Genomic DNA, 27,765 nt, shown 5'->3' on the forward strand with positions numbered 1-27,765 from the left:
GTGCTGCTGGCTCTTTTCTCCACCTGTTAATGGACCCTGAATCCCCTGCAAATCCAAGCCAATCGTTTCCGGGAGCGGAACCTTCTGGACGAGGTCCTGGGAGACGCCACTTGGTAGCTGCCTTCTCCTCCCTCCCGTTGCACACTGTTCAGTGAGTCCACTTTCAAAGCCACTGCGTTGGAAGGTGCCGAAAGCCTTGCGCCTCCAGGGCTGGTGTGCGCCGTGGTCTCCACAGACAATGTGGGTCCCTTCCCCCACCCCTGCCAGATGGGCAGCTGGACCCCGCTCTCCAAGGCCGGCAGCCCGCCTTCAGGGCCGTGCAAAGCACTTAAGGGAATTGGCTTCCGATTTTTTCTCACAGAATCCATGAGCTCATGGGAGGCTGGGCTGAGGGTCTGATCTGAAGCAGAAATTAGAATTAAGCCTCCTCTCCAAATGCTTGAAGCCCTGCAATTATCCCTCCCCTCCCTCTTTCGCCCCCTCCCCCTCCCCTACAGCCCTCACGCCCTCCCACCTCCCTCAAGTCAGGGGCTCTCAACTTGACTCAAAAGGCCGCTGGGGCTCCTGGGAGGCCTGCCCTCACGCGCCTGTGAGCACACATCCCCTGGGAAGCCTTCCATAGTTACTGTTCTGTTCTCAAAAGGGGTTTGTGATCCCCCAAAATGTCATGGACTCTAGCATTTATTCCATTGGATAAGTCGATCCATTGCGCTGGGCTCTCCAGGAAAGGCCCCAAGCTGGACTCCGACATGCAGGGGGTAGCTGAGACACTCCTGTGGGAAAGACGGGGGAGAAGCGGACCCGGGGCGCAGTCAGGCAGGAGGGAAACCTAACCAGGAGCTGCCCACTGGGATTCCGGAGCGCAGGTCGCTAGCGGGGGTGTCCCATGCTGGGGCCCCGGACCACGACGCTGCTCTCTCATGTTGGCCTAAGAAGCGTAGGGCCAGGTTGGAAAGCTGAGGTCTACCCTGAAGGAGCTGTCAGCCCACCATGCGCATTGTGACTGGAGCCTGAGCCCTTTCTGAAAGAGGGTCCAGGTGGTGCACCCCTGCGCCACTACGTGCCCTGGGTGGCCACCACACACAGCGTCTGGTGGGGCCTCCTCAGTCCATCAGACTCGCCCAGGTAGATTCAAATCCAGGTGGCCCAGCCCAAGGCACACCAGGGACCTCGCAGCCTTGACCTAGTAAATAGGAGTCCCTGAACTCAACCTGAGGAAGAGAGCTTCGGGCTTGTTGGGGAGGAGAAGCAAGTTGTAGACAAGGGAATTCTTTATCTTATGAATGGATTATATACATGATGGTTGTTTACAATTTGGGACACGTTTTCTCATGGAAATGCTATTAGAAATGGTTCCCCAGGCTCATTTGCAGAAACCTATTAAATTCATAGCTATGTTTCAATAATAGGAAGGGTCATCCCCAGGTCAGAGGCCAGGAAGACCCCCTTTGCGAGCCCTTCTGAGCTGTCCAGGGAATCTTGCAGCAGCAGCGGCAAAGGAAAAATCAGACAGCATGGGGGGGGNGACTTAGCTGTAGAGCTAAGACAGAACCCAGGGATGAGACCCCAAGGGTCTGCGGCAGGGCCCTGCCCCAAAGGCACGCTGTCCTGTGCAGTGAGGTTATGCCTGCTCTTTACTAACAGGGTTTCTTTCCTGCCATCTGCCCAGGCCTCTCCGCGACCACCCTCACGGAAAGGCTCAGCCCGGCTGGACGGAGTGCAAGCTCTTCGTTAACCTCTGGTATGCCGGGCTTCTTACCCCTGAGTGCCTGCAGCCGCCAAACGCGCCCGAGGGGGACGTTCTGATAGCGGCCACTAGAGGGCGCGTCCGCCCTTCCCTACTCCAGGTGATGAAACCCTCCGTTTTCAGGGCCCTTTAATGAGAAGGCTGTTCCCAAAGTACCCTCCTCCCAGGGAAAGCGCCAGGCTTCTATTAAAGGGAACCGCTTATTTATCCTCTAACATGAAGAAGCTTCCATGCAGCATCAATTAAACACATTTAATGTGAGTAAAGTGGGCAAACAGCTAAGGGATAGAAATGTAGGGTTGTTGTTACCATTTTAGAACATCAAACTACTCCCTTTGGGTCTCCATGGTGCGTAGGTTAGTTCTGGAATGGGCTCAAGTTTGCATATGCCGCAGAGTCCCATCCCCTCCCCCAAACAGGCTGAAGATTGGGGTATGGTGTCCAGATACTCCAGACGGGTCAGATAGTCTGGCTTCATACTAATTTTTCTTAAAAAATTAGTATTTTTAGCTCCACATGGACACTCATATTGTCAGGACCTTCGTTACAATGTCGGGGTTGAAAAACTGGGCCACTGGTGGTATTTTCTATACTGTCTACCTAATGTGTAGGACGGATTCTGGAAGGTTCCATCGTCTGGACCACATTGAATAAATATGTTCCCAGGGATGGGGTGTTCAGGAGCACATGATGCACCGAGAAAAAGTGAACTGAAATCTTAAGCAAGAGCCACAGTTCTAAATTCTGAACTGCTGGAGGGGCTGGTCAGCCACAGGATGCCAGTAAGGTTGTGGCTTAGTATAGTAACCAGAGGGTGAGGAAAGACCCTCAGGGGAAATGTCCCCCTTTCCTTGGTTCCAAAAGTAGTGATTTCCTAAGCAGTTGATCTGCTTTTATCTCCACACTCATCCGTTTCCCTTTTTTGTTTACTCCTGGTGCCTAGCCTGTGGCCCTTTGGAAGGAAATCTGTCAACTTGCTTGGTAAACTGTAGTTTTCCTCACCTCACTCCTGGCTCCAAGTTATATTTCCATTCTTCATTTTTTCTCTTGCTCTTGTTTTTAGCGTTGAAGCTTATATTTTGCGTCTCTATTGTAAACTGCCTTAAATCCTTTGTGGAACAAAGCAAAAGACAAATAAAATAAAGGAGATATCAGATACATTCTTTCCATGGAATAGCATCAGGCTGAAGTGTGGGTGTATATTTGTTACCTTTCCTTTGTAGGAAAGGAATGTTACAGTTCTCTGCCAGACTGCCTGACTGGTGACATTTTCCAATAACTTTCTACTTCCCATCAGTCTTAATTTGCTTAAGTGTGACTTGGACACCTCCAAGTTGTGTCTTCTAAACTTTTCTCTTTTGTATGCAGTACACAAGCTTATTTTTCTGATTTTAAGTATATTCTAACATCTCTGATGCCTGAAGCGACAAATGTGCTTTTTTAAAATTTACATTGATTTACAAATTTAAACTTTTTTTTACTCTCAGAAGACCCAAGTACTGCAAACCAGCAATATCATTTCACCAGTCTGGCCAATCCCTTTAAATGTATTAAAAAACAAAGGGAAAGTCACAAAAACTCAGATATTCCCAAAGCAATATACGTTTTTGCTGCTGTTGCTATTACAAGGATCAATAGCCGTTTTGAAGGCCTCATTTCCTGAATCTCAAGGGTTTGACCCCAAACTGGACACAGTAGGTGCTCAACACGATTTGTTCAATGAATGAATGAGTCAACGCAATGCAACCAAGATGCTGGGGCAGAATGGATGAATGCCCCGGGTCGGGCCTGGGTAGTTCCCTCACCGGGTCTTCGAGTGGGGTTGACTGACTTTCAATGATGCAGGTGTTTGCTGAACTGATGTTACTGTGGTTTTCTCCAGGAGGAAGGGACTGAGCCAAAAAGGGCTGGTGTCTGGAAAGGGCAGCTCTGAAGGAGAAAGGCTTGGGAAATGCCTGGAATGTCCTTTTTTTTTTTAATAAAATGAACCCTTTCTCTTCTCTCTTCCACCACCTCCCCTCCCTCAACTATTAGCAACTTGCCCTGTGAATGCCCTAAGTGAAACCCCATGGTCCTGATCCACAACCCCTTCTTCCCCGCACTTCCTTCTGAATGTTTGTCCCGAGAGACTTTTTATTCTTTCTTTTACTTTTACTTTTATTTTTTTTTTCTAAGAGGTTTTTCATTTCTGAAGCTGTTAGGTCATTGGCCAGGCCTAAAAGTTTAAAGAGAACAGAGAGGGTAATTAGTCTGTGGGTTTGGGCTGGGGCAACAACTGATTTCTCTAATTAGGGTCTAAAAGGTGGACTTAGCTGAGGACACGCATTTTCACTGGAAAATAATTCATTTCTGTTAGAAAATTTCACCAATTGGCATTTTTTTCAGCTCCACAGATGCATCTCATTCTCTCTGGCTCCTCCTTCTCTTGATTTTTCTTCGACTCCTTTTTTTGGGGGGACCTTGAAACATAGAGTGTTGTGGGGCCAGGCTTTACAAGAAGCAGACAGTGTTTGTTTGGTGAGGGACCTCTCAGCAAGCTGGAAACATTTGCTTTCCTAACCAGCTTCCCTCACTGTGAAGGACTCCACCAGCCTTGGGAAACGCTTTCCCTACTATGTTTACAAAGCACTAAATTCTCGATGTCATTAATTCCCTTCATAAAGAAAGGGGCCTAATAGAGTTTTCTATTAGTCATTGAGATAGTGGTTATAACCCTGAAAGACCCAGAAAACAATAGAGCCTAAATTGAAGTGGGTGTGGGGTGGGGGTTGGGGGTGTGTGTGGAACAGCAAAATCAGTTCTCTTTTTTTGCCATCTGATTTCTCCCGCTGTAAAGGGAAATATTTTGAATATCTTAATTGTTACCTCACACATTTGTTTATTTTGTTTTCCTTTTCAGAACATCGGGAAGTGCTGTGTAGACACAGACCTCTTCCCCCTCCCTGCATGTGTTTCTCAAAGGAAGCCTCTTTGTCCTGAGGGTTCTGGCTAACTGTGTCCAGAGTAGAGCACCCAGTATGGGGGAAGGGAGGAGGGGGAGGCCCAGGGTCTCAGCCCCCAGGGACATCAGAGGTGCTGGCTGGTGTGCCCAAAAGGCCGGGCAGAAAGGCCCAATGCTCAAATTTCTCCTTGGAATCCAGGCTTCCGGGGAGATTGATAACCCTGCAGGGTTACCCTTCCTGCTCTGAGTCCCTGCTTGTCCACCTCTGGGCAAGCCCAGGCCACCCACTCTGGGCTTTGGACAAAGGAAAGAGGACACTATTCTCGGTCAAGACACTGTTCCCTGCACAGCCCAGCTCCTGGGGCCTTGACGGGGGCATCCGTAATTCCACAGTGATGAGTCCCCAGAAGAATCCTACGGATTTCAGCATAGATTTCGTGTCTCGAGAATGTCCTGAGGCTCCAAATGGCTGAGAAGTGTCAAGTGTCACTGTGGCACCAATGGAAGCTGTCGGCTGGGAAATCACAGGTTCTCAAAACATGGCCCACAGACCTCCTACATCAAAATCGCTGGCAAAGCTCGTTCCACAAGACAGACGCCCCCCCACCGCTTCTACCAGCAGCACTCCCCCAGACAAACTCTGAATTTCCCATGAGGTCAGGGGAGTGGTGGGACAGGCCAGGAACGGTTCCCACACCTGCCTCTGACCCCAGACGCATGCAGGCCTCCCGGCCCCCTGGGATGGTCCAGGACGCTTTCTCTCCAGGCGTAGAAATACTGGGCTCCCACAGGAGGGGGCACTCATGGAGGCTACAGGGGATCCCAAGCTATGCTTTTTCCACGGAGCAATCAGCCAGAGGTGTGGCCAGCCTTCTGGACTCCGAATCTTCTCGTGTGCCCTGGTGTTTTCACCTCAATATTTCTCACCTGGGTAGAATCCAAGAGAGAATTAGAGTCACTCCGTAAAGTGCTCAAGAGCATGGATTTAAGTTAACACAGAGATGGCCTTTGTACCCCAGACTGCCTGTTTGACATGTGGGCCTGGCCTGATCCTATTCACATCCCTAGAGAGACACTGCATGAGCCATATTTGGCAGAAGAAATGTACAGACAGGCACGGGCATCAGGGCCACCTTTAGCAAAAAGAATTCCCAACCTCTGGCTATCAGATGAAGCCCGGGCATGTGGGCCACTGCAGCACCCATGTGGGACCCACCTCCTTGGGAGGCTTTCAAAGATGCTGGGATATTCTCCTTGTGTTAGTCTCTCCTCTGTGCCAAGCCTTTAGAGGCAATTATAGATACGCGACCTTGGGTAAATTACTCTCCTCCGAGCCACAGATGGCCTTACCTGTAAAACAGAAAAAATAATAATCATGTTATGGCAGCATCCGTGGAGCTGGTGCCTCAGCCTGTCTGCTCCTCCCCTGCCTGCCCGTAGCATCTTGCTAGGGGTCCACACCAGGGACTTAGGCATGTATCTGGACACTCAGAGAAATGGGGTGGGGGACCATGATAACTGCCTAAGTTTGGCAAGTGATCATGCCTGATATTTGTTCCTGATCTTGAGTGGAGATCATTGTTGCTCGTTTTTCAATTCAACAAGTCACCCAGTCTGTTGATGGGGCCTCCCATCAGGATGGATGCTCGACCAAGCTAGGGCTTGGATGACGCCAGAGCTGTCTTGCTTCTCAGATTTGCTTCGAGCCCTGCCATGCTGGGGTGGCTCTGAGCGTGGTGAGCTATTTAAGGACACATCTTGTATAACTGTCATAGATCTGGGTGCACCAGGAGCCACCAAGCCACATGCTGGCACCTGCCTAAATGTACCAGCTTTGAGAGACAGTGTTGGTGCTAAGATGGGGAGTCTGTTGGCTACCAGTGGCTGGTAGGTAGCAGACTTCTGTGGTCCATTCATTGTCTTGGAAACGAATTCTTGCATTGAGAGAAAGAGAAAGCAATTGTAATTAAAGCTTTCCTTGCGCAGAGTTTCCCAGTGAAGGGAACTGGCACATTTCTTGTGTGCCCATTCGGCCCCAGGCACTAGGCTAGGACCTTCCCATACATTGAATGTTTTAATCCTTACAACAGCCAGAGAAGGGACTACGGTTGTCACCCAGAAACAGGCTCAGAGAGGGTAACGAATCCCTTCAGAGTCTTACAGCTACTCAGTGTCAGAACCAGGGGACGAAGCCAGAGTTGGGAACTGTGACAATGGAGAAAGGGAACCAATGTTGCTCTTTTTAAACCTGAAGCTTTTCCAGGAACATGATCTCAGAGACTGGCCATCCCTGAGACCAGGGAGAAGGCTCTTCTCTACAGGAAATGCCTCCAAGCTTCCCTACGAGGTTGAGGCTAAACCCCTTCCTGATGTCTCATGGATGTCCACTGGGAAAATATGTTCTGTCCTATCTGACAGTATAGATGAAGACTCCGGGGAATGGAAAGACATCACAGACAAAAGAAAATAGATGCAGGGTCGAGGTGCTGTGCTACCTGCAGTGAACAAATGCTAGGAAACCACATAATGATAGAGAGGGAGTCCACTCCACCTTCATCTTCAAGCCCCACCTGTTTGCAAGCATTCTCCCTCTGCTCCTCACACAGACCTCTGGATCCACCAGCCACAACAGGCCCTTCTGCCCTCTGTTCCTTGGATCGCTGGCAGCCACATTTATGTCCAGAAGTTCCTTCTTACATGGGTCGGCGCCTCGGCTCTTTAGATGCAACCAGACTTGTGCAGCCTGCTTCTTCTCACTCAGTCCTACTCTTTCTGGGTGGCATCATGTAAACACTTCTCCCTTCTGTGAATGGTGAGCTCCTCTGAATCTCCTGTGCCCATCAGCGGTCCCCCAGAACACTGTCCTAGGTTTGTACAGAGAAGACACGCTACAAATGCTAAATGGCAGGTGGAATGAATGGCCAGTGGCCTGGGAATAGAGACTTTGTGTCTCTAATCCATATTCCCAGGCAGGAGCACCTGTCCAGTCACTCTTTTCACTGCAGCTTGAATGCAATACTTTCTCATTCAGAGATGGTCAGGAAGACCTTGCTCCCTCAGAGGGTAAACAAGGTTACACTGCCTCATGGTGAGCTCCAAGGAAATAACCAGTAACTAAACAGTGGTCGAATGTTCACAAGATCATTGAAGATGAAAGGAAGAGGGCTTCTAGGATTCAAAGAGAATGAACAATGCTGGAAAACTTTTTTTAAATTTCCGAGCAAGTGTTTCATTAGATACTGGGACAATTCATTTCACTTTTTAAGAGTCACTTCAGTAACTCAAAAGCATTCACTGAGCACCTCCCAAGTGCTTGATGCTACGGGGGAAATTAAGATCTTCTGCATAGAAAGTGCTTTATGGCCCTCAGCACATGTCACAGAATGCTTCTGTATTACCCGGCGGCTTTACTAGGTGGGCAGAATGGTGGCTTTGGAAGATGCCCTGATCCAACGCCTGCAGGGAGTGTGTGACCTCACATGGTAAAAGGGACCTTGCAGATGTGATTCATTGAATCGTCCCGGGAATGGGAGACCATCTTGGCTTATCTGGGTGGACTCAGTGTCATCGCCAGGGTCCTTACAAGGGGGGGTCAGCATCAGTCGTAGGGGATGAGACAAGGGAAGCTGACCATCGGGTAGCTGGAGCAATGTGGCCAGGAACTGAGGAGTTCGGACAGCCTCTCCAGAAACCGAGAAAGGCAAAGAAGGGATTCTTTCCCAGAACATCCAGAAGGAACGTAGCCTTGTGGACATGTCCATTTTGCCCTGTTAGGTTTGTGGTCATTTATTACACAAATCTTTACAACGGAGATAAGGATAATCCTTATCTCGTAGGCTCTGCCAGTAGATGATATGTGGCAAAGGTCTAGAACAGCGCCAGGCACCTGGCCATTTGGTCAGTTGTCATCATCACAGCATTGTTATTTTATTGTTATTTATTTGGGAGATCTTACCCTGTGGGGTAGGCAGGTCCACTTCATATTCATAAAATGAACCTGTATGAAGTCCTTGCCAATAACCCTAGAGACCCGAGAAGAACTTAATGGGGCTCCTGGCAGGCAGGGAAGGCAGACATCTTAACAAGGAAGGCCAGCATGGAGTGACGAGACTCAGTTAGGGGTATGCTCAGGACTGGGAGTCCAGAGGGCGGGTCTCTGGTGGGAAGTGGGGATGACTGGGGTGGTCCCTCTAATGAAGAAAGCCCTGAGCAAAGAACTGCAGATAGCAGAGGCCAGCAGGCAGCGAGAGGAGGTGCAGAAGGAGCAGAGGGGGCTGTGCACGGAGGCAGCCTTCTAGAGAAGAGGGGTTGGACAGATGCCCAAGATCCCACAACCAAGACTCCAACCCAGATCTTCTGCCCAAGGCCTGTCTGCTGCCCTGGGGATTCTCTGTATGCATGTGACATAGCTACTGGCAGGTCTCAAGGATGACATGGTTTGCCCAGAGACTCCTGAATATAGAATAAAGACACCATTTAAAAACAACCATTTTAGAGAATGCTTAAAAATAAATGGTGGTGAAATTCCACCAGGAAGGTGTAAAAGAACCAGATTTGGGAAGATTTAAAGAGATAAGAACATGAGTTGGACCCTACAGGTAAGTAGGATGTGGATAGTTGGGGGTGGGGGTGACAGGAGAAGCTTCTCAGCATCCTGGAGGCCAGCCAGCCCCGGGAACCCAGAAGGTAAGGGTGCCAGGCTAGCTATAGAAAGCCATGTGGGGGCCTTGAGGGCTAGTCCCAGTTAACACTTTACTTGGAGCATATTTGGGGAGTCTGCTGCAGGATCCTTGAGCAATAGGACGAAATCCGCATATTAGATGTACTAATGGGTCTGTCCATAAGATGGGAACTTACCTTTCTGTCTCCAGCATGGTGCATGCTCCACTGTTATTTGTTGTTCTGAACTGAGATTTGCTAAGTCCCCAGTAGCTCGCCATGATCGTATAGTGGTTAGTACTCTGCATTGTGAACTGAGATTTGCAGGATGGATTGGAAAGCATGGGGGACGCCTGGTCTCTGATCTAAATCCTACTGGCTTGCACCTCATTAGGGTGGAAGCTAATGGTCGTCAAACCCCACCAAGATCACAGTCCCTGATATTCACAAAAGGTTACAAAGTCATCCCAGATTTAAGTTTCCTCATTGCCTTTAACCTTTACTGGTAAGCACTAAATGTTTCACCGAGTGCAGATTGAAATAACACTTTTTAGCTCCTATTTGATATCCAAGTATTGACTATTTATAACTGACTATTGACATATAGAATTGACTATATTCTGACTATAAAACAGAAACTGAAAGTGTGATTTCAGTGCCAGATTCTGAGGTAAGACGCAAAGCCTTCTCGGTCTTCCAAGCCTTAGCATGGTGTGATTCCTGCCCACACCAATCCCGTACATGGGGGATTGCTGAACGAAACAGGTCCTTGGCTGCCAAAATGTGCCCAAAAATTGTGCACCAGAAATAATAGTAACAATATGACATGTAGAATGCTAAGAAACTGCTGGCAAGTATAATAGCATAGAACGCAATTTGAACTTGGGTGAAACGAGGTGCGCTTAGATCCCTATAATGGCAAGGCACTCTAGCCTCGGGAACTGCTTGCTGAAGCAGGGACTCTGATTCAGACAGAACCTTCCAGTCCCTTTTGCCACTTGCTTCTCCCTTACCAAATTTTAGCTTCATTCTTACCAAAAGGTAGTGGATCTTTTCCTCCAGGACGTGGGGGACACAACCACCAGCAGCTTCCAGGTTCTTTTCTCCCTCCCAGTAGGAACCCCTCTCCTCTACCAGCTACAGTGCCAATAAGTCTCAGGGAGGGACCATCTCCAATATCCTCCCCTCAAGGAGACTGAGGCCAGGGAGGCAGAGTCACAGAAAGGGATGATAGCCCTGATTTGGTCCACGTGGCTGGAGTCAGGGGACAAAACCAGCAGTTTCATCAAAGAAGGGCTTGGGTAGCAAGAACACTAAGGAATTGCTCCGGGCCAGCAAGCAAACTTCAGGATTCCCACAATGGCTTATGGCAAAGCCAGGCCTGGGAGGTTTCTGTTCTCTTCTGGGAGTCCCAGCCTGTGTTCCCACGTCATCCCGTCTGGCCTCTGATTATGTGCCTCTGAGTCCTGGCAAAGCCAGGAGACCTTCCTCCACCTGGAATCAGTCTGGGCTCTCTCCCCACCTTCCCCCTGCGTGGGGTCTTCTGAAGTTCTCAGTGCCTGCAGTTAAAAGTTCAACTTTGAGGGCACCTGGGTGGCTCAGTCGGTTAAGTGTCGGACTTTGGTTCAGGTCATGATCTCAGAGCTCAGATTCTGTCTCCATATTTCTCTGACCCTTCCCCACTCACACTCTGTCTCTCTCTGTCTCTCAAAAATAAATAAATGTTCTCTCAAATTCAGCGGGAGCTTCTGACTTTGGCTCAGGTAATGATCTCACGGTTTGTGGATTTGAGACCCACATCGGGCTCTGTGCTGACGACTAGCTCAGAGCCTGGAGCCTGTTTTGGATGCTGTGTCTCCCTCCCTCTCTGACCCTCCCCTGTTCATGCTGTCTCTCTCTCTCTCAGAAAAAAAAGAAATCAGGGGGCACCTGGGTGGCTCCGTTCTTTAAGCATCTGACTTCAGCTCAGGTCATGATCTCACGGTTTGTGGGTTCAAGTCCCATGTCAAGCTCTGTGCTGACAGCTCAGAGGCTGGATGGAGCCTGGTTCAGATTCTGTGTCTCCCTCTCTGTCTCTGCCCCCTCCCCAACTTTTGTGCATGTGCTCTCTCTCTCTCTCTCAAAAATAAATAAATAAACATTTAAAAAAATCCAACTTTGCCATCAAGTTAACATTGCATCAGGCAGGCACGGTGAGAGAGACATATCCAGGCCTGACATTCTTGTCAAAGCCTCACAAGAACCTACAGCTAAAAATGGAAGATGTGGGTGAAATCAGATTGGGTTGGACTCAATTGTTCATCAGAAGTTGGCAGATACCTCCCCTAACAACTACGAATTTTACATCCATGGCAAAAAGTGACCAATCAGGCCATAGGTCATTGTACTGACAGGTGGCTAAACACTAGCCATGGGTGCTCTCACTTGATGAGTAAAAGGCTTTGCTGCAAGGAAAATGTTGACTTAATTCAGGGATGGCATAATTGTATCTGCACATACTTTGTTCTATTGTTGATACACCAGAGGCTGCCCTGCTGGTTACAATTGTTTCAAATCCTCTGGCACCACTGATCCCAAGTTGACCCCAGATTCCTGAGCATCAGGAGCTAGCCACGACTTGTCACTGGCCCCCATGGCCCTTGCTGGGTTTACCGCGCATGCGTCATCTGCTGGGATGCACTGGGCTCAGCCTCGAAGGCCACCCTCTAACTGTGGGTCAGCCAAGCCCATAGCCATCAGGCCGGCCTCCTTGGGGGTCAGCAATGACAGAACCTGCCTGTAGCTAAAGTATGGCTTTTTTTTTTTTTTCTTAAGTAAGACTCTTTAAAACGGAAGCTTTAATTTTCTGGTTATCTGGCCAATAGAAATTCCATCCATCCTTGATTGTCAGAGAGCTGACTGCGAGTGCCTGGGCAAGTTATAACTTAAAGAAATGGTGAAGGTGGGTTCATTGCACTCAGAGGCAAAATCTGTTCCTTGGATCCTGGAGTACACCCTGGGCCTCATCCAGCTGGTTTGGAAAGTCTCCGATAGGTGAATGGGTGCCCGGCTGAGCAGAGCACAACCACTTCCCCTGTTCCCACAAGTCATCCTGATGTGCAGAGGAGAGTGAGTCAATGCACTGTGAACTCCCCCTGTATGTAAGAGCAACCCAGTCAGCTCTGTCGGACCAGGCTGGGGGTTCAGGAAGCCACATTCCGTGTGGGACTTCGAGCAGCAATCTGGCCGAAGGTACCTGGGCGGCCTGAAGGAGACTGCATTTAAGCCCTGCACTAAAGCAGCAGAGCCTTGAGGCCGGTGGTTTATTGGGTGTTTCCTGTTAGGATGCAGAGCCCCAAGCCTCCCCGCTGAATTCCTGGCACAGTAACACAGCACACATTTATCTGGCCACATTTACACTTGGGAATATCCAGAAAAGGGGCCTGTATGCCTTTCCCAGCATCATGCCCACCTGCCTCAGAAATCAGAGCTGTATGGTTGGAGTCAGATAGGAGACGCAGCAGTGCTGAGCCTGGAGCAGCTTATTAGAACGGAATGGGTCCTCAGCTGCAGACAAAAGTGTGCTTTTTCTTAAACCACGAACCTGGAATGTGCCGTCTGATGATGATTACAAGCCAAATCGATGCTCAAGTGATGGAAACCAGGCCCATGCTCTGGTCATGGTGTCCAGGCGGGGACAGCTGTGGCCTAATGGGATCAAGAAGTCCTACCCCACTCGCCGGCAGGTCCTCAGGGGAGGGGGCACCCAGGCGCTGTTCTGAGGGCCCCTTGCCCGGCGCAGGGGCTCAGCAGGTGTGCAGCAGAGTCAGCCCCATCCCACACATGGCCTCCTTGCTCGGGTGACAGGAAGGGGCTACGGTACTGGGGTCAGCTCATCAGGACAGACCTCTTCCGCAGCTCAAACCGAGGCCTCTCTGCCTGCAAATCTCTCATCACCACACGAACTACACCTGGAAGTACAGGTAAAGTTTGCTCTCTTTGCACTTAGTGGAAATGATGTTTCTATTTGATACACAATGAAGCCCCATGATAACGCACTCACAATAATATAAGATCTGATGAATAGACAGAGAAGGTGATCGCTTCCTGCCCTCCATGCCGACCTCCCCTGGCCATTCCACCTAACTCATTATAACTCAAGCACACATTTTATGGGACTGAGTTCCAGGGGCCCTACTTAGGAATTGATTTTGTAATCCAAATCATGCATAGAAAAATGCCAAGCATAGAGAAGACCTCCATCTGCTGCCAGGGCCACTTTGGTGAGACAAAGCCCTGGTGAGATGCTGCTGTCAAGGACATTTATACCTTGAAGAGCTTACATTTTAAATGCCCATGGGTCACTGTCACCTATTAGCGGTCCCCTAGATAAAGGCTCAACCGTTAAAGATGTGCATGTGGTCCTGGTGATGGTGTTTAGTCCCTCACAGAGCTGAAGGGTAGAAAGATGGTTTAACAGAGAAGTCAGGGCAGAACATGTGTTCAAGTACACACAGGACAGCAGACCCAGACTTGCCCTTGTTTTATAAGCTGCCTCCTCACCCAGCTCTGGAGAGGGATGTTTAATTATCCACCATTTTGGATGGCATCTGAGGCAAAGGCACCAGGTCCAGCTGTTCCTTCCAACGCCATCTTCCCCATCACCATTACTGGCACCATTGATCCTGAGAGATGAAGCATCCTTGAGAGGTTGGAGACCTGTTTGTCACTAATCTTGCTACCTGTCATTGTCAGTGACATTCTCAGATGTCAAGGGGCTACAACTTCTTTTTTTTTATTAAAAAAAATTTTTTTAATGTTTTATTTATTTCTAGGAGAGAGAGAGAGAGACAGCGTGAGCAGGGGAGGGTCAGAGAGAGAGGGAGTCACAGACTGAAACAGGCTCCAGGCTCTGAGCTGGCAGTCAGCACAGAGCCCGACGCGGGGCTCGAACCCACGAACCGCGAGATCATGACCCAAGCGAAAGTCAGACGCTTAACCGACTAAGCCACCCAGGCGCCCCAAGGGGCTACATCTTCTGAACAAGAAAGAATAGTACCTTCTCAACAGCTTCAGCACAAAAGATGACCTTGAAGAGATGTCCAAGTATGGAGGGGAGAGGAGGAAGGTACCAATTTTCCACATTTAATATTACTTGGGCTTTCTGGGAAAGAAACTGGGGTAGAGTTTAGACCTGGCTACACTCTTAGAGGAAGTTTACATCATTATCTAGAGTCTGGGTCTCTTTAAAGGGGCAGAACTCCTCAGATGTGACTACAAGCCTGCTGTGGTCCTCCTTGGGTCACCCCACAAGCAGACAAGTCAACAAACCCACTCCTCACAAACACAGTTGTGTGAACTTCTCCCTGCCCTCTGGTTTCACCCACAGGAAGTGCATTCCAGAATATACTAGAATATTCCAGAACTTCCCGAGAATTCTGAAATACCTGTGCTCTCTCACCAGGCCTAGCCAGTTCTCTGCTCCAAAGCACTTGCTTTGGAGTCTAAAACGACTCTTCCACTGACAGGTTCATCTCTGACATGAACTGAACTGGAGTTCAGAGACTGCTTATACTTGGTGTCTGCTAGCTCACTACTCAAATTTGTTTGCTACTCAGTATGCTCTCACTATATTGCATTTCCTTTTTCTCTAATTTTTAATCACAGTCCACAGGGGATGTGTGAGAGGCAGGAGAGCCATACCCTGGAGTTTTGTCAGCAATTGGTAGCAACTGAAGGACTTCCCTGACCCCCAGAAGCAGTTATATGCCCCTCAACCTTCATTATAAAGCTCAATACATTTGTTCACATTATACGGTGACTGTTGATATGCCTTCTCCTAGAAAATAACACCATTTACTGAGCACTTCCTAGGTGATAGTGTTTAACGTACATTATTTCCATTCCCTTAAGATAAGTATTCTTTTTTCCACTATAACAGGTGAGAAACTAGTGTTCAGAAAGGTGAACTAACTTCAACATCACACAGAAAAAGATCGAGCAGAGAAATCAAACTTCTGTTGGGCAGGCCTGGCTTCAAAGCCACTTTTCTGTAGCTTCACTTGCCAGTCAACGTCCTATAAACCGGAGGTCTCGGCTCAAACTTTCCTCTGTCCTGAAGGTTACCGCTGGGACTGAGAAGTTTTGTGACATGTGGTACTTTTTAAAAGTACTAAAACCAGGATTGTTGGTCATCCAGGGGGTGTGGACACCTGGACCTTAAGGTGGGCCTCGCCTGGAGTGCAGATGCGGCAGGAGGTGAGGTGGGGCGGCTCAGAGCCAAGGGAAAGAATGCCCACTGTGTACAAAGACGCCCCCTGGAAGACAGACTCTGCAATGACAAGTCTTCCAGCTTTTTCAGAGGGTTATAGCTTTGGTCTCCAGGCCAGAACCACAATCATGGTCATTTGGATAGTGCAGATGGGTTTTGTCAGTGGGAAAGATTTACCAAACATCAGAGAAACATCCCCAGGTTTTTCCCCACTTTATATGAATTCAAAGAATCTAAAACTAGATACAATTTTTGAAAATATTCATGGATCCATTGGACTCACCCATCTCGAATGCTCATCTCTGAGAAAGCGTCTAAGCCCATATCAGCCAAAGTTCTTAGGGTGCTCCAGATCCTATGGGATCTGCCAACAGCTCCCATGCCATTCCTCCCTGCACACACACACACACACACACACACACACACACTCCCCCTGCACATGACCTCATAGAAGCATCTTTGCAGCTGCACTTCACACTTCTGCACATGCCATGGCCATGGCTTAGACCAAAGCTCTCTACCCAGAGTCTTCCAGACTACCTCTCCCCTGCCTGGGTCACACAGTACTGTCCTTCTCTGCCGTAGATGTGTGTTTACCTCACCCCTTGAGGCTGGCATGCGAGGGCCAGTGACTATGTCTTATTCCTGGGTTCTCAGCATCCACCACAGTGTTTGGCAAGCAGATGATCAATAAGTGTTTGTTGGCATGTTGCTCCAGGTTGCAACCCCAGGCAATTCCAGGCTTACAAGCCCTAAGCTTGTAACCGGGCTTACTGTCAGCTTCTAACCAAGGGTACTCAGTTCCCAGCAGCTGTGGAGGCCACCGCATGGTTGCCATGGGAACCAGCCATTCACAAAGCCTCTGGGGCCCAGAACTCCACCAGTTCCCTGCTGCAGAACCTTCTCAGATGCTACCATGGGAACTGCCCAGGTGCCAGGGGCTCTCTCAAGCCCACCTCTTAGAGTTGCCTTGGGCCAGAAGATGGAGGCTGGACCTTGGTCGTGATCCCCATACCATCTGCTTTTATGGAGAAATGTACTCAAAGTTGCAAAGTGCCAGTAAGTGAACTACTCGAACATAACCTACAAGATAAAGTGGCTTTGCTCCAGGCAGCTGGTCCGAGAAGGGTGAGAATCAAGAAGCAGGCAGTTGGGAAAATGCAAAAGGGATCAGATCTCCTTTATCCCCAGAATGGGGGTGGGAAGTCTGTTGCTGGCAAGGTGGGGGGTGGGGGGTTGCTGGGGAATGCTGTCACACCTGCCAGAGGTGGGTCCCAGCAGACATTTTACCAACTGGCAATCAGTAGAGTATTTTGTAAATGAGGGAACTGAGGCTCAGAGAAGTTAACTGAATCTGTGTGTGTTTCTTCTTTCTGGGGACACTTTGCCTGCCCTCCCTTGCAACTAGGAGAGGCTATGTGGCTGTCCAAGGGACCTGAGAGGAAACAATGTGGGCCACTTATAAGCTTGGTCAAATCTCCCATGCGTGCCTCCGTGTCCTGGTCCTCTTATAGCCGGCTGGACTGATGATGACCCCTGGGCAACCTTGGAAAAGACCAGTGGCCTGGTGAAGACCAGAGAGCCTCTGCCGGTTCAAACCCACAAATGACTGTGCCGAGTGGGTTGCCCCACAAACCTCTACATCTCCCCAGAAGTATTACTTGAGCAAAAAATAAACTTCTAGTGTGATGACACATGTTGAAGTCTGTTTGTTACAACAAGTAGCCTTCCTTAACTGATAGGACAGGACAGTCCTGTCTGGCTCTCAGCTTCCCTGTACCACATGTCACAGGTCAGGACTCATTCCAGGGCAACTGGCAGCATCCGAGATATCTCTATATCTCTGGCTCAGTTGGACGAGTCCAGAGGTGCTGGGATCAGAGCTGTTTTGTTCATTGCAACAGCTGCTTCCTGTGTTCTGGAGGACTTCCAAGAAGCTGGCTCTAAGACAGAGCAGAAATTGTCCACATGACATGTTCCCAGGGAGATTATGGATTTGCCGCGTGGTGTCTGATACTTAAAAGGTGTTCTATAAATACTTGTTGGATGGATGGATGGATAGATAGAAAATAGCTTCTACTATAGGAAAGAAGGAAATAATGCCCTAAATATAGTGCTGGGAGTCTAACTGAGACACAGGAAAGTAGGTGAAGAGAGTTGCTCACTCCCGTGACAATACCCATTTACAATCCAGCTGGGTTGAGGGAAGTGGGTGACCGGAGATGGACAGGCCCAAAGAGGCAGCCAGTGTGTGGCATTAAGTAACCTCTACTGCTGGAAATGCTTCACACCCATCCCCACCGAGGGCTGGGCTTGCCATGTCAGCAAAGAAAAGCACAGATGTCCAGTTAAGTTTGAATTTCAAATAAACAAATACTATCTGTCCCTATAAAACTTGGGACATACTGATGCTAAAAAAAAATTCTTCATAATTTAAAATCTTATATTAAAATTTAACTGGATGTCCTGGACTTTCATCTGGCAACCCTAAAGCAGGCCTCCCCGTAAGTGATCTAGTATGGACCATTGGAGGAGGGAGCTGACGTGGGCTGATCAAAGATTGTTGCTTCAGGGACTTGGCTTCACTCAGGGTGGTTTGCCTTGTGTGAATAACCAGGAAGCAGAAGACCTGTAGCAACTTCATTTGGCCTCTTTCCTGCATTCTGAAAAGCATGCTAACTATGGAAAATGGTAGGTCTATAAATAGTGGTATAAATTAGAACAGGAAAAAAAAAAACTTTGGCCTTCAGTCCATTAGATCCAGAAAAGAAATCCTTCCAAGCTAGTGACTGTTTATTAAATGTGAAACATACAACCTCATTCATAACAGAGTTTATGGAATGGGAGTACAAGGGCCCTTTCTATTTTTAACCTTTAGAAGACGTCTCTGTGTTTTTTTTTCAATATTCCTAAAAACAAATATCATTCACATATAGTTACTGTCATTGTCCAAAAGCTGATATTTAATAAATAGTCCACTGTCGGCACATAATTCTTGGCTGGTCTTTATTTAGACACTGTTGTTCTCTTCCTTTAGATTCAACACCAGTTTAGCTTCTCTTAAGATTCCTAGGAGTCAGAGAAGAATGTTCTAGAAGCAAAAGGAATCTAGCCTCATTCCCTTTCCCCCACACTGATCACATTACAAGTTTACAGCAAAATCTCAGAGGAAAAAAGGCAAGAGAGCTGAAGGGGTAAGGCAATCACCATCGGGGCCAGGAGGTTTGGTCTGAAACAGCCACATGCTGTCATGAGGCCTCACATTAGTAATGAGATTCCGAGCTACATCTAAGCATCACATTGTGACAGAACCTCCATCATCATCACCCTCATTGGCCACATGTTTTACTTGTCATTGTCCCCCACTGCTGTCCCTATTTTAAGGCTTGCCTCATGGCAGGCCTTTCTCAACCCAGCAGCAACCAGAGGGATCTTTTGTAAAATGTCATTCTCTCATTTTAAGCCTTCCCATGATTCCCAGCCCTCTAAAAAATTCTCAGTGTGGTCTACAGTGCTCAAGACTCAACCCCTCTGACCTTACTTTCTTCTTCTACTCTCCCCAACGGCATTCACCCCACTTGACCGACATGGCCTACCTTCTCCTCAAACACACCAAGCCTGATCCCTGGTGAAGGCTCTGCATGGACTGGTTACTGTGTTTGAAAAATTCTTGCCCTACGTTTTGGCTGGCTGCTGCCTTTTGTCATTCAGGTAACACTTTAAAATTGCCTCAGAGAGCAGCTTTTCGAGAGCATGAAACCTAAAGCAATTCCCTCCCCATCTCCTCACCCTGTTTTGTTTTTATCATCACACTTACCACTAGCTCATAATTTTTTGTTTATCTGCTCATTGTCTGCATCATCAAAACAAAACGTAAATTCCGAGAAGACAGATCCTATTTGTCCTATTCAACCCATATCTCCAGTGCCCAGAACAGCACGTAGCATTCAGTAGGCTGTCAATATATGTGTCTTGCAGAAACTTTCAAAGCTTTATCATGTCACCAGGTACCAGATCCTCATGAAAACAGCATATACACAGAGTAATAATACTAGCAAATATTTATCCACATGTCTAAGCACTTTACATGTATAATCAATTCCCTCTCATTCTCACCATAGCTCTAGGAATTCTGTTATGCATTATCCCACTTTACAGACAAAGGCTTGGAGCACAGGTGGAAAAGTAACTTGCCCATGATCACACCGGGGCTGAGGAATTACTTGGATATACCCACGAAGTCCACCTCCAAACTGTGGGCACTGTTCGCTGAGTTGTGCTGCTAACCCCAAATAAAGCCCAAATCCAGGGACATAAATGGGACAGAGTCCAAGCTAGTTCTGAAAGATATTCCCTCTGAGGCTTTTTGTTGTCTATATGGGTTTGTTTCATACCATTTGTAGAGTTCCAGTCATATGTTCAGTGTTAGGAAGAAAGAAAACTAATCGTGATTTGGCAAGAATTACGAGAGAGCCAAAGACAGAAGAGGATGAAGGCCATGAAGGCCTTAATAAAGCACTGTCTTCTGTGTCCACCCATCCGTCCGTTTGTCTCTCCCTCAACACACATGTTTTGAGCACCTAACCACTACCAGGCACTGTTCCAGGCACAATTGTCCATCAAGAGGCAGTAAGGTCGAGGACTATGGACCACCAAGAATAGAACAATATGGCTTTATAGGCTCCATGAGGAGTCTGGAAGCAGGGTATTCCAGGTGGTGGGGACAGCGAGTGTGGAGGCCCTAAGGCAGGAATAGGCCTGGCATATCTGGAAGATCAGGAAGGAATGGGTATGAGATGGAGAGAGCAGTGGTGAGGGATGAGGTCAGAGGAAATGACAGAGGCCTCACAAGTGTAAGGTATTTGAAATTTACTCTGAGTGGATAGGAAGCAGAGATGTGACTTACCATGTTTAAAGAGTCTGGCTGCTCAGACACCATGGGTCACCAGGAAAAGCAGAGCTGCTATGGTGGTGGTTCTGCCCCCTCGTGGGCATTTCACAAGGTCTGGAGATATTTTGATTGTCACAACTTACGGTGCAAGAGGCAGGTGCAACTGGAGTCAGGTTGGGTAGAGGCCAGGGGTGCGTGCTACTGACCTCTACAGCCCACACAAAGCCCCCACAACAGGGAATTACCCTGCCCAGAATGTCAGTAGCGCTGAGGCTGAGAAATCCAGAGTTGGGGAATTAACTACAATAATCTAGGCAAGAACTAAGCACAGACAATGTGCCCGGTAACGTACCAGGAACCGAAGATACCACAAGGAACAAAACACAAGGTGTGCACCCTCACGGAGCTCACGTTGTGGTGATAGTGGAAGCTCAGAACAGAGTGGAGACTGGCAGGAGGGAAGGAGGGTCAGCTTTTTTTTAAATGTCTGTGGAAGGCAAAACTGACAGTTTGGTCAGAACTGGATGTGTCGAAAGCAGAGTCAGAGTGGACTCGAAGGCTTTGTCCTGAGCAATTAGTACAGTGCCGCCATGTGTTGAAATGAGGACCCCTAGAGGAGAAACTGATTTGGGGGCTGGCACTAGGGGGGTTCGGTTTCGGATATATTAAGTAGACATGTGGGCAACTGGATATTTTAGTTTGGAGGTTTGAAAAAAAAGACCTGAAGATGAAAAAAAAAATAGAATCTTAGAAATTGATAAAGAATACTCAGGGATTCAGTTTAAATGCAAGAACGCATCTGAGGGATCCTCACCCCCAGCCCCACCTCTCCACCACTGGGGAGGTTGGGGAGGAGCAGGGAAAGGAGGATGAGTTAGGAAGATAGCAGACATGCAGCGTTGTGTTGGAAGACAAATGAGGAAATGATATCAGGAGAAGAGAGTGGCCAAACCATGCAAGCTAAGTGGTCCCATGCAAGGAAGAAAACCTAAATATCACCCATCGCTGTTTTCTAACACTATGAATTGTTCTGGTGAGGCCATCACAAACTTGGTCCATCCATCACTGCCTTTTCTGTTCAGTCTCTTCAAGGATAATTGTGGAGCATGTATCCTGACCAATAAATTAAACCGGATCTCACATAAGGTGCAAAAATGACTATTACATAGTTTCTGTCCTCATGAAGCTTTCTCCTAGAGAAAATACAACATCCCTGGAAGTTTCTGTCACATCAAAATAAGGAATTAATCTACCGGTACTCATTGGGTATCTACTAAACTCATAGCACTCTCCTTGTGGCTAAAAATATACAAGAGAGGGGCACCTGGGTGGCTCAGTCAGTTAAGCATCCAACTCTTGATTTCAGCTCAGGTCATGATCTCGTATTTGATGGGTTCAAGCCCTGCATCAGGGATGGATTCTGTACTGACAGTGGGGAGCCTGCTTGGGATTCTCTCCCTCTCTCACAGCCCCTCCCCCACTTGCACATGCTCTCTCCCTCTCTCTCCAAATAAACTCTAAATGTGTGTGTGTGTGTATGAGAAATGTAAGACAAAGGCATTCGTCTCATGAAATTTACAATGTAGTGGAGAAAACTGGGACTAGGGTAAATACAAATGAAATACTTAGAGAAGAAATAAAGGCAAACCGTTATAGTGTAAAGTGGGAATGCCCCAGGTGTTTGAAGAAGGAGGAAACCATTCATATTAAAAGCCTCTCTCCCTGAACTCCAGCCTGAAATGCTTCCCCTTTGCTGTGGCTCACATAGGCGTGGGGGATCGGAGTTACACGGAAGTCGGGCATCAGTCAAGAGGATGTGAATGAATCAGCACCTGACCAAGACAGCCTCTGAGAAAGTGGCTCCAAAACACACTGGCCACCCACTTCCAGTCAGAGGAGACTTTTTCTAAGTGCTCATGATTAAGCATCTACTGGGACTGACGGTAGAAGTGGAATCAGGACCCACCAACTTGGAGCTATCTTGGTGTCTCTTCCCATTCATTAGCTCCCAGCTGTTACTTCCCCAGAAGTAACCAGATAAAAGACTTTTTGCATTTGAAATGTTGAGGCTTTGGAAAAATAAATTTCCACACCAATTTCTCCCTCAGTCTGATAGAGTAACCCAAAATACTTCTCGATTTTGCATACCCAAACATTATAGTGGGAAGTTCATGAATTTCTGCATAATATAACCAAATCCTCATATTAGACTGAGCCAAGCTTCAGTGCTCACGGGAACTCTTTGTGTAAGGGGCAGATGAACCTCAAAGGAAAATCAAGCATTTACCTGTTTTTCCTCATCTCTGGAGTAAGGGATGGGCAGTAAGGTAGCAGATTACTGGGCCCGTGTAGGTAGAATACACTTCAAGTTATTGTAAAAGATATGTGCTTTTTTTCTATATAAATTTTAAGCAATTTTTAAGATAAATATATATGACTTGAGTAGAGAAGGGATAAGAGAAACAATATATTCTCTTTTTCTGCTAATTCCTGAAATACTATTTCATTACAACTCAAAAATAGCTCAGAAGGAAGATGGAAGGACAAATTGTTTCAAGAAAATATCTTGAAATATTTGAAAGTATTCAAGTCAGTTTGCCTTAGCAACAGTAAGATACTTCAAATATCTGTTCTGTTAACAGCCCACCAAAACCAAAGGAAACATGATCATTTTACTTTGGTCCAAATAAATACGGGAGTAGGTTATCTTTTCAAACAGTAAAAGACCATTACCTATAAAATCTGGAAAGCCGGTAAGGCCATTATCAGGAAAATGCCCTTAAGTCTCTTGTCTTTAACAGAGAAAAAATTTTTAAAAGGCCCATATTTTTACTTTTCACAGTGCAAAGCTACCTTGTCCTCTTTGAGCCCAATTCTAAACTGAAAACTCAATTGATTTCTTATGAATGTGATTTTTCTTACCTGATGTGTTTTCCATAAATTAGGATAATGTTGCTGTGTTTTTAGATGAAAAGGCCCACTTAAATATGTCTGTCCATGGAAGAGGAAAGGAAACATCTGCTTTGTGCTTCCATTAGGAAGATAACTTAAAACAGGTAGTTGTCAGGCAAAGCATCTGGATTCTGATGGTGCTGGTTCAGATCATGGTGCTGAAAGTCTTCAAGAATCCAATGAAAGTCATAGAAACTTACCACAGCTCTTCCCACCCTGCATCCCCAGAAACATCATGAATGATATGGACGCTCACACATGCACATTCCTGATGATAATTTCAGGGTTTTTGAGCTTCCCCACGTCCAAGGTCCAGACCTGAATCCCATATCCATTAGCTTCAAGCTGTCTGATCTGGGTCAAATGACTTGTTCTCTTTAAGGTTCACTTTCACTTTCCCCCTTTGTTAAATGGGTGTGGAATAATGACACCTACCTCACTGGTTTGTTCTGAAGGTTAAATGATTAGATATATCTGAAGCCCTTGGCACAGTGCCTTGCCCATCATGAAAACTGGTTATTTTCATGCCTGGGCCATGAGGTTAAGATTTCCTGGTCAAAAAGAACAATATAGGTACTTTATAGTTTATTGATAGGATTTTTAAAAATCCATATCAAAGATATTATGGAATAACAGTTAAAAGTATTTGTTTACTTTAAAATGTTCATAATTTACTTTAAAATAGTTGGACATTGAGCATGAGAACATGAGTTTGTATTGCTGGACGTCTCAACTCTACGGGCATTTAGTAGCCCTTGGAAATTCAGGGGCAAGAGAGAAATTCAGCCTCCAAGGGTGGTCAGCTAGTATTACATCAAAAAGATATCAGTTCTTCTGATCTCAAGCACCACCTGAAGCTTTAAAAATTAGGATAGTGAGTATCAGAAGTGAGTTTCTTTAAGTCCTTATTTTTGAGAGAGAGCACAAGAGAGAGAGGAGCAAAAAGGACACAAAGAGGGCTCTGTGATGAGAGCAGAGAGCCCAATGTGGGGCTCAAATTCATGAACCATGAGATCATGATCTAAGTCAAAACTAGATGCCCAACTGAGCTGCCCAGGCACCCCTATCAGAAGTAAGTTTCTATTGGTGAAATGAGAGGCTTGCTGGTCTAGGTGATGAATGTCAGAAATAGGTTCTCAATGTTAAAATTAAACGTAGTCAATTTTTGAGGACTGGGTCAATATTGGGCAGGTGCTCCCCAGCACATGTGTGAATGGGCTGTAGGAACCCAATGAGGCCTGAGGCCATGTCCCTAAGGGATGACACTGAATGTTGTTGCGTCTGACTCAAGGGAAGCTTTTAGACAAGAGGCAGAATCCCTAAGCTCACAGTTATATGAATAGTCCTGGGCCTGCTTTCTAAAGGAATGTTTGTTTAATAAAAGATCTATCTTTGTGGCCAGATTTGGTCTGAGAATTGCTTTCTTAATAACAAGACACAAGGTTAGGACAGAGCTAACTCTTACCCTCCTTAAATGTCCCAATGCCATTACATGCCCTCAAATTACCCACAAGTTTTGGTTGGACCTTTTGGATAAGGTAAGTTCACAATAACTTTAAAAAGAGATAGACTTGGAGCACCTAGATAGCTGTCAGTTGAGTACCAGACTCACGATCCCAGGGTAGTGGGATTGAGACCCACGTTGGGCTCTGTGTTGAATAAGGAACCTACTGAAGATTCTCTCTCTCTCAAATATAAATAAATAAATAAATAAGTAAATAAATAAATAAATAAAAGATAGATTTGTATTTGGATCCGGGATATGCTTCCTGGCAGCTCTTTGACCTTGGGCGAAGGTCCTCACCTGTGGGTTATTAAAGGATTGAATAAGAAAAGGCCTACAGAGCACATAGTACAGTACCTGACACACAATGAGAAAGTAATAAAAGCACTGCCATGGCTATTATTAAGTGTTTAGTGATTCTTTTAAAAAAAAATTTTTTTATAGTTTATTTTTATTTTTGAGACAGAGAGACATACAGCATGAGCGGGGGAGGGGCAGAGAGAGAGGGAGACACAGAATCTGAAACAGGCTTCAGGCTCTGAGCTGTCAGCACAGAGCTCAACGCGGAGCTCGAACCCACAAACCGTGAGATCATGACCTGAGCTGAAGTCAGACGCTTAACCGACTGAGCTACCCAGGTGCCCCATAGTGACTCTTATTTCTCCTAATTATAAGTGGCTTTTCAGTGTCCTTTGAATCTCATTTTTCTGGGTGATTTACACAGAACTGTAAGTTGAAACTGCCCACTCTTATGCATTTATAACCTCTGTTGCTCTAGTGATTCTTGTACCTCTCTGACTGCTTACTGTCCCATTAGAATAAACGTTCCTCAAGGGCAATCTTGTCTCTCTTTGTCACTGCCAATGCCCAGCACTGAGCCCTAGGCCTGGGATATGGTAGGGGCACTCTAGGAATTTAATTGCATACTGATTCTCTTCTCACCCAGACTCAACACCCAGGATTCTCTTTTACTTTCCTTCTTTCCTTGTTTCCTTGGAACCAACCATGCTCCCTCTTCATTATTTATTCATAATGTTCTATCTTCCACTCTCTTCTCCATATGCCCCGCGACCATCTTAGTCCAGGCACCATCTTGCATTTAAACCATTGAAATTGTTACCTTCCAATCATCTCCAGCTTGTTCCTCCTCCTCCATCTAGCTATTTCCGTTCCTCAATTATCTTCAGTAAAACTGCCAGATTATTCTATTAAAATCATGCTTTGCACAAGTCATCATTCTCCTAAAAACAAAACAAAAACCGCTTTCAACAACCCTCTACTGACAGCATCCTAATCCCATAGACACTGAAGAGTCCACCACCTAACCCATGGACATTCCTTTTAGGCAATCTTGCACTCCAATCAAAATGGTTTACTCATTATCTCCTATTGATCCTGCTGCTCACAGTCCAGCATCTTTCATATCTTCTCACCAGTATCTCCAAGTTACAGGGAAGGTTGATTCAAGTACATAGTGGGAGATATTACTTTCAAGGCTTGTGTTTTATATGAAAAGCCATATCCATTTTGCATATATCTCTCAGTGGTAGGAGCTTTTCTGATGTGATGCTTTAAAATGCTTTAAAATGCAACAGAGGGGCACCTGGGTGGCTCAGTAGGTTAAGCATTGGACTCTTGATTTCAGCTCAGGTCATGATCCCTCAGCTTGTGAGTTTGAGTTCTGAGTCGGTCTCTGAGCTGACAGTGCAGAGTCAGTCTGGGATTCTCTACTTCTCCCTCTCTTCCCCTCCACAGCTTGTGCTTGCTTTCTCTCTTAAAATAAATAAGTAAACTTAAAAAAAAAAAAGTAATAAAAGTAGTAAGTAATGGCTTCCTTTTAAACTAATTTTTTAGCATTTTATCAAGGTCAGAGATTTATTTGACTTGTTTCATAGTAACAGACTAGTTAAGAATCCCTCCCTAAAGTAATGTGGAACATTCTAGAAGAGTATCCATGCAACTCTTGACTTTCTGGCGATCCACACCCTTTCTCTGCCTGGCCTCCCTCACTTAATTCCTCGATAACAGCCTCAGCATAGGGAAGAATGAAGGTAGCAAACTCAGGAAAGGAAGGGCTTTGAAAGAAAGGGTTATGATGAGAGGAGTTTCAGGCATTAGCTGTTTTCTGTGGTCCTCAATAACCTAGGTGATTAAAAGAGAGAGAAAGGATGTGTCAGCTGAATCACAAAATGCTCTTGTGGGTTTTGTCCTCTTGGTAGGCATGAACTAAACACACACACACACACACACACACGCACACATGCGTACACACACACACTTTCCCCAGCTCCTCCACCCCACCGCAGTAAGGCCTTTTGCTGACAGAAGTTACAAGAATCATCCTACTTCATGATCAATCACATCAGCTAGCACTCTTTTCATACCAGCTGATGCACTGGTAAGTTTAAATATAATTGAGGTGACAGAGCAAGGTTGTGTGCCCAGTGGGCGTGGCTCTTGGGCTCCAGGTGAGAATAGACATTTCCAGACAGTTGCTGTGACCATGTTCTAGTTGCCATAGTATTGACGTCGAGGGTGCAAACGTATAGGTAGGGAAGGAAGTCATCCTGCACCAAATGTTCCAACTTTTATTGTCTTGTTCATTGGCTGAGTAGTCATTTATTAGTTTGAATTCTGAGAAGGCTTATAATTCATTTTGTTTATGCAGTGGCTTCTAGGCTATTAATAGCAAGTTCATTTTTGCAACACTCTTCAAATATGAAGGTCAATTTCCGTTAAAAATTGTTTCTAAAAATTATCGGAAGAGAGACACAGTGCTTGCTTTCCTATAGATAGACCTTCTGATATTCTTGAAGCCTGT

General features: G+C 46.6%; 2 long non-coding RNA genes across 3 annotated transcripts; one reads left to right on the top strand and one right to left on the bottom strand.

Annotated features, from left to right (window-relative positions):
* Nucleotides 1-4,570: 4,570 nt before the first annotated feature.
* LOC144216116 (uncharacterized) lies at nucleotides 4,571-16,415 on the bottom strand. Of its 2 annotated transcripts, none has more exons than XR_013330571.1 (3): nucleotides 16,195-16,415; nucleotides 5,905-6,038; nucleotides 4,571-5,610 (listed from the first exon to the last, which is right to left on the bottom strand). It is a non-coding gene; the product is annotated as an uncharacterized LOC144216116 (long non-coding RNA). The 2 variants fall into 2 exon arrangements; XR_013330572.1 differs by having other exon boundaries at nucleotides 4,571-5,615.
* Nucleotides 16,191-17,291, top strand: LOC144216115 (uncharacterized). Its single transcript, XR_013330570.1, has 2 exons — nucleotides 16,191-16,656; nucleotides 17,006-17,291. It is a non-coding gene; the product is annotated as an uncharacterized LOC144216115 (long non-coding RNA).
* The last annotated feature ends 10,474 nt before the right edge of the window (nucleotides 17,292-27,765 follow it).

The sequence above is a fragment of the Crocuta crocuta genome, unplaced genomic scaffold, assembly GCF_008692635.1.
Source record: "Crocuta crocuta isolate KB4526 unplaced genomic scaffold, BGI_CrCroc_1.0 scaffold258, whole genome shotgun sequence".
Taxonomy (NCBI): Eukaryota; Metazoa; Chordata; class Mammalia; order Carnivora; family Hyaenidae; genus Crocuta; species Crocuta crocuta.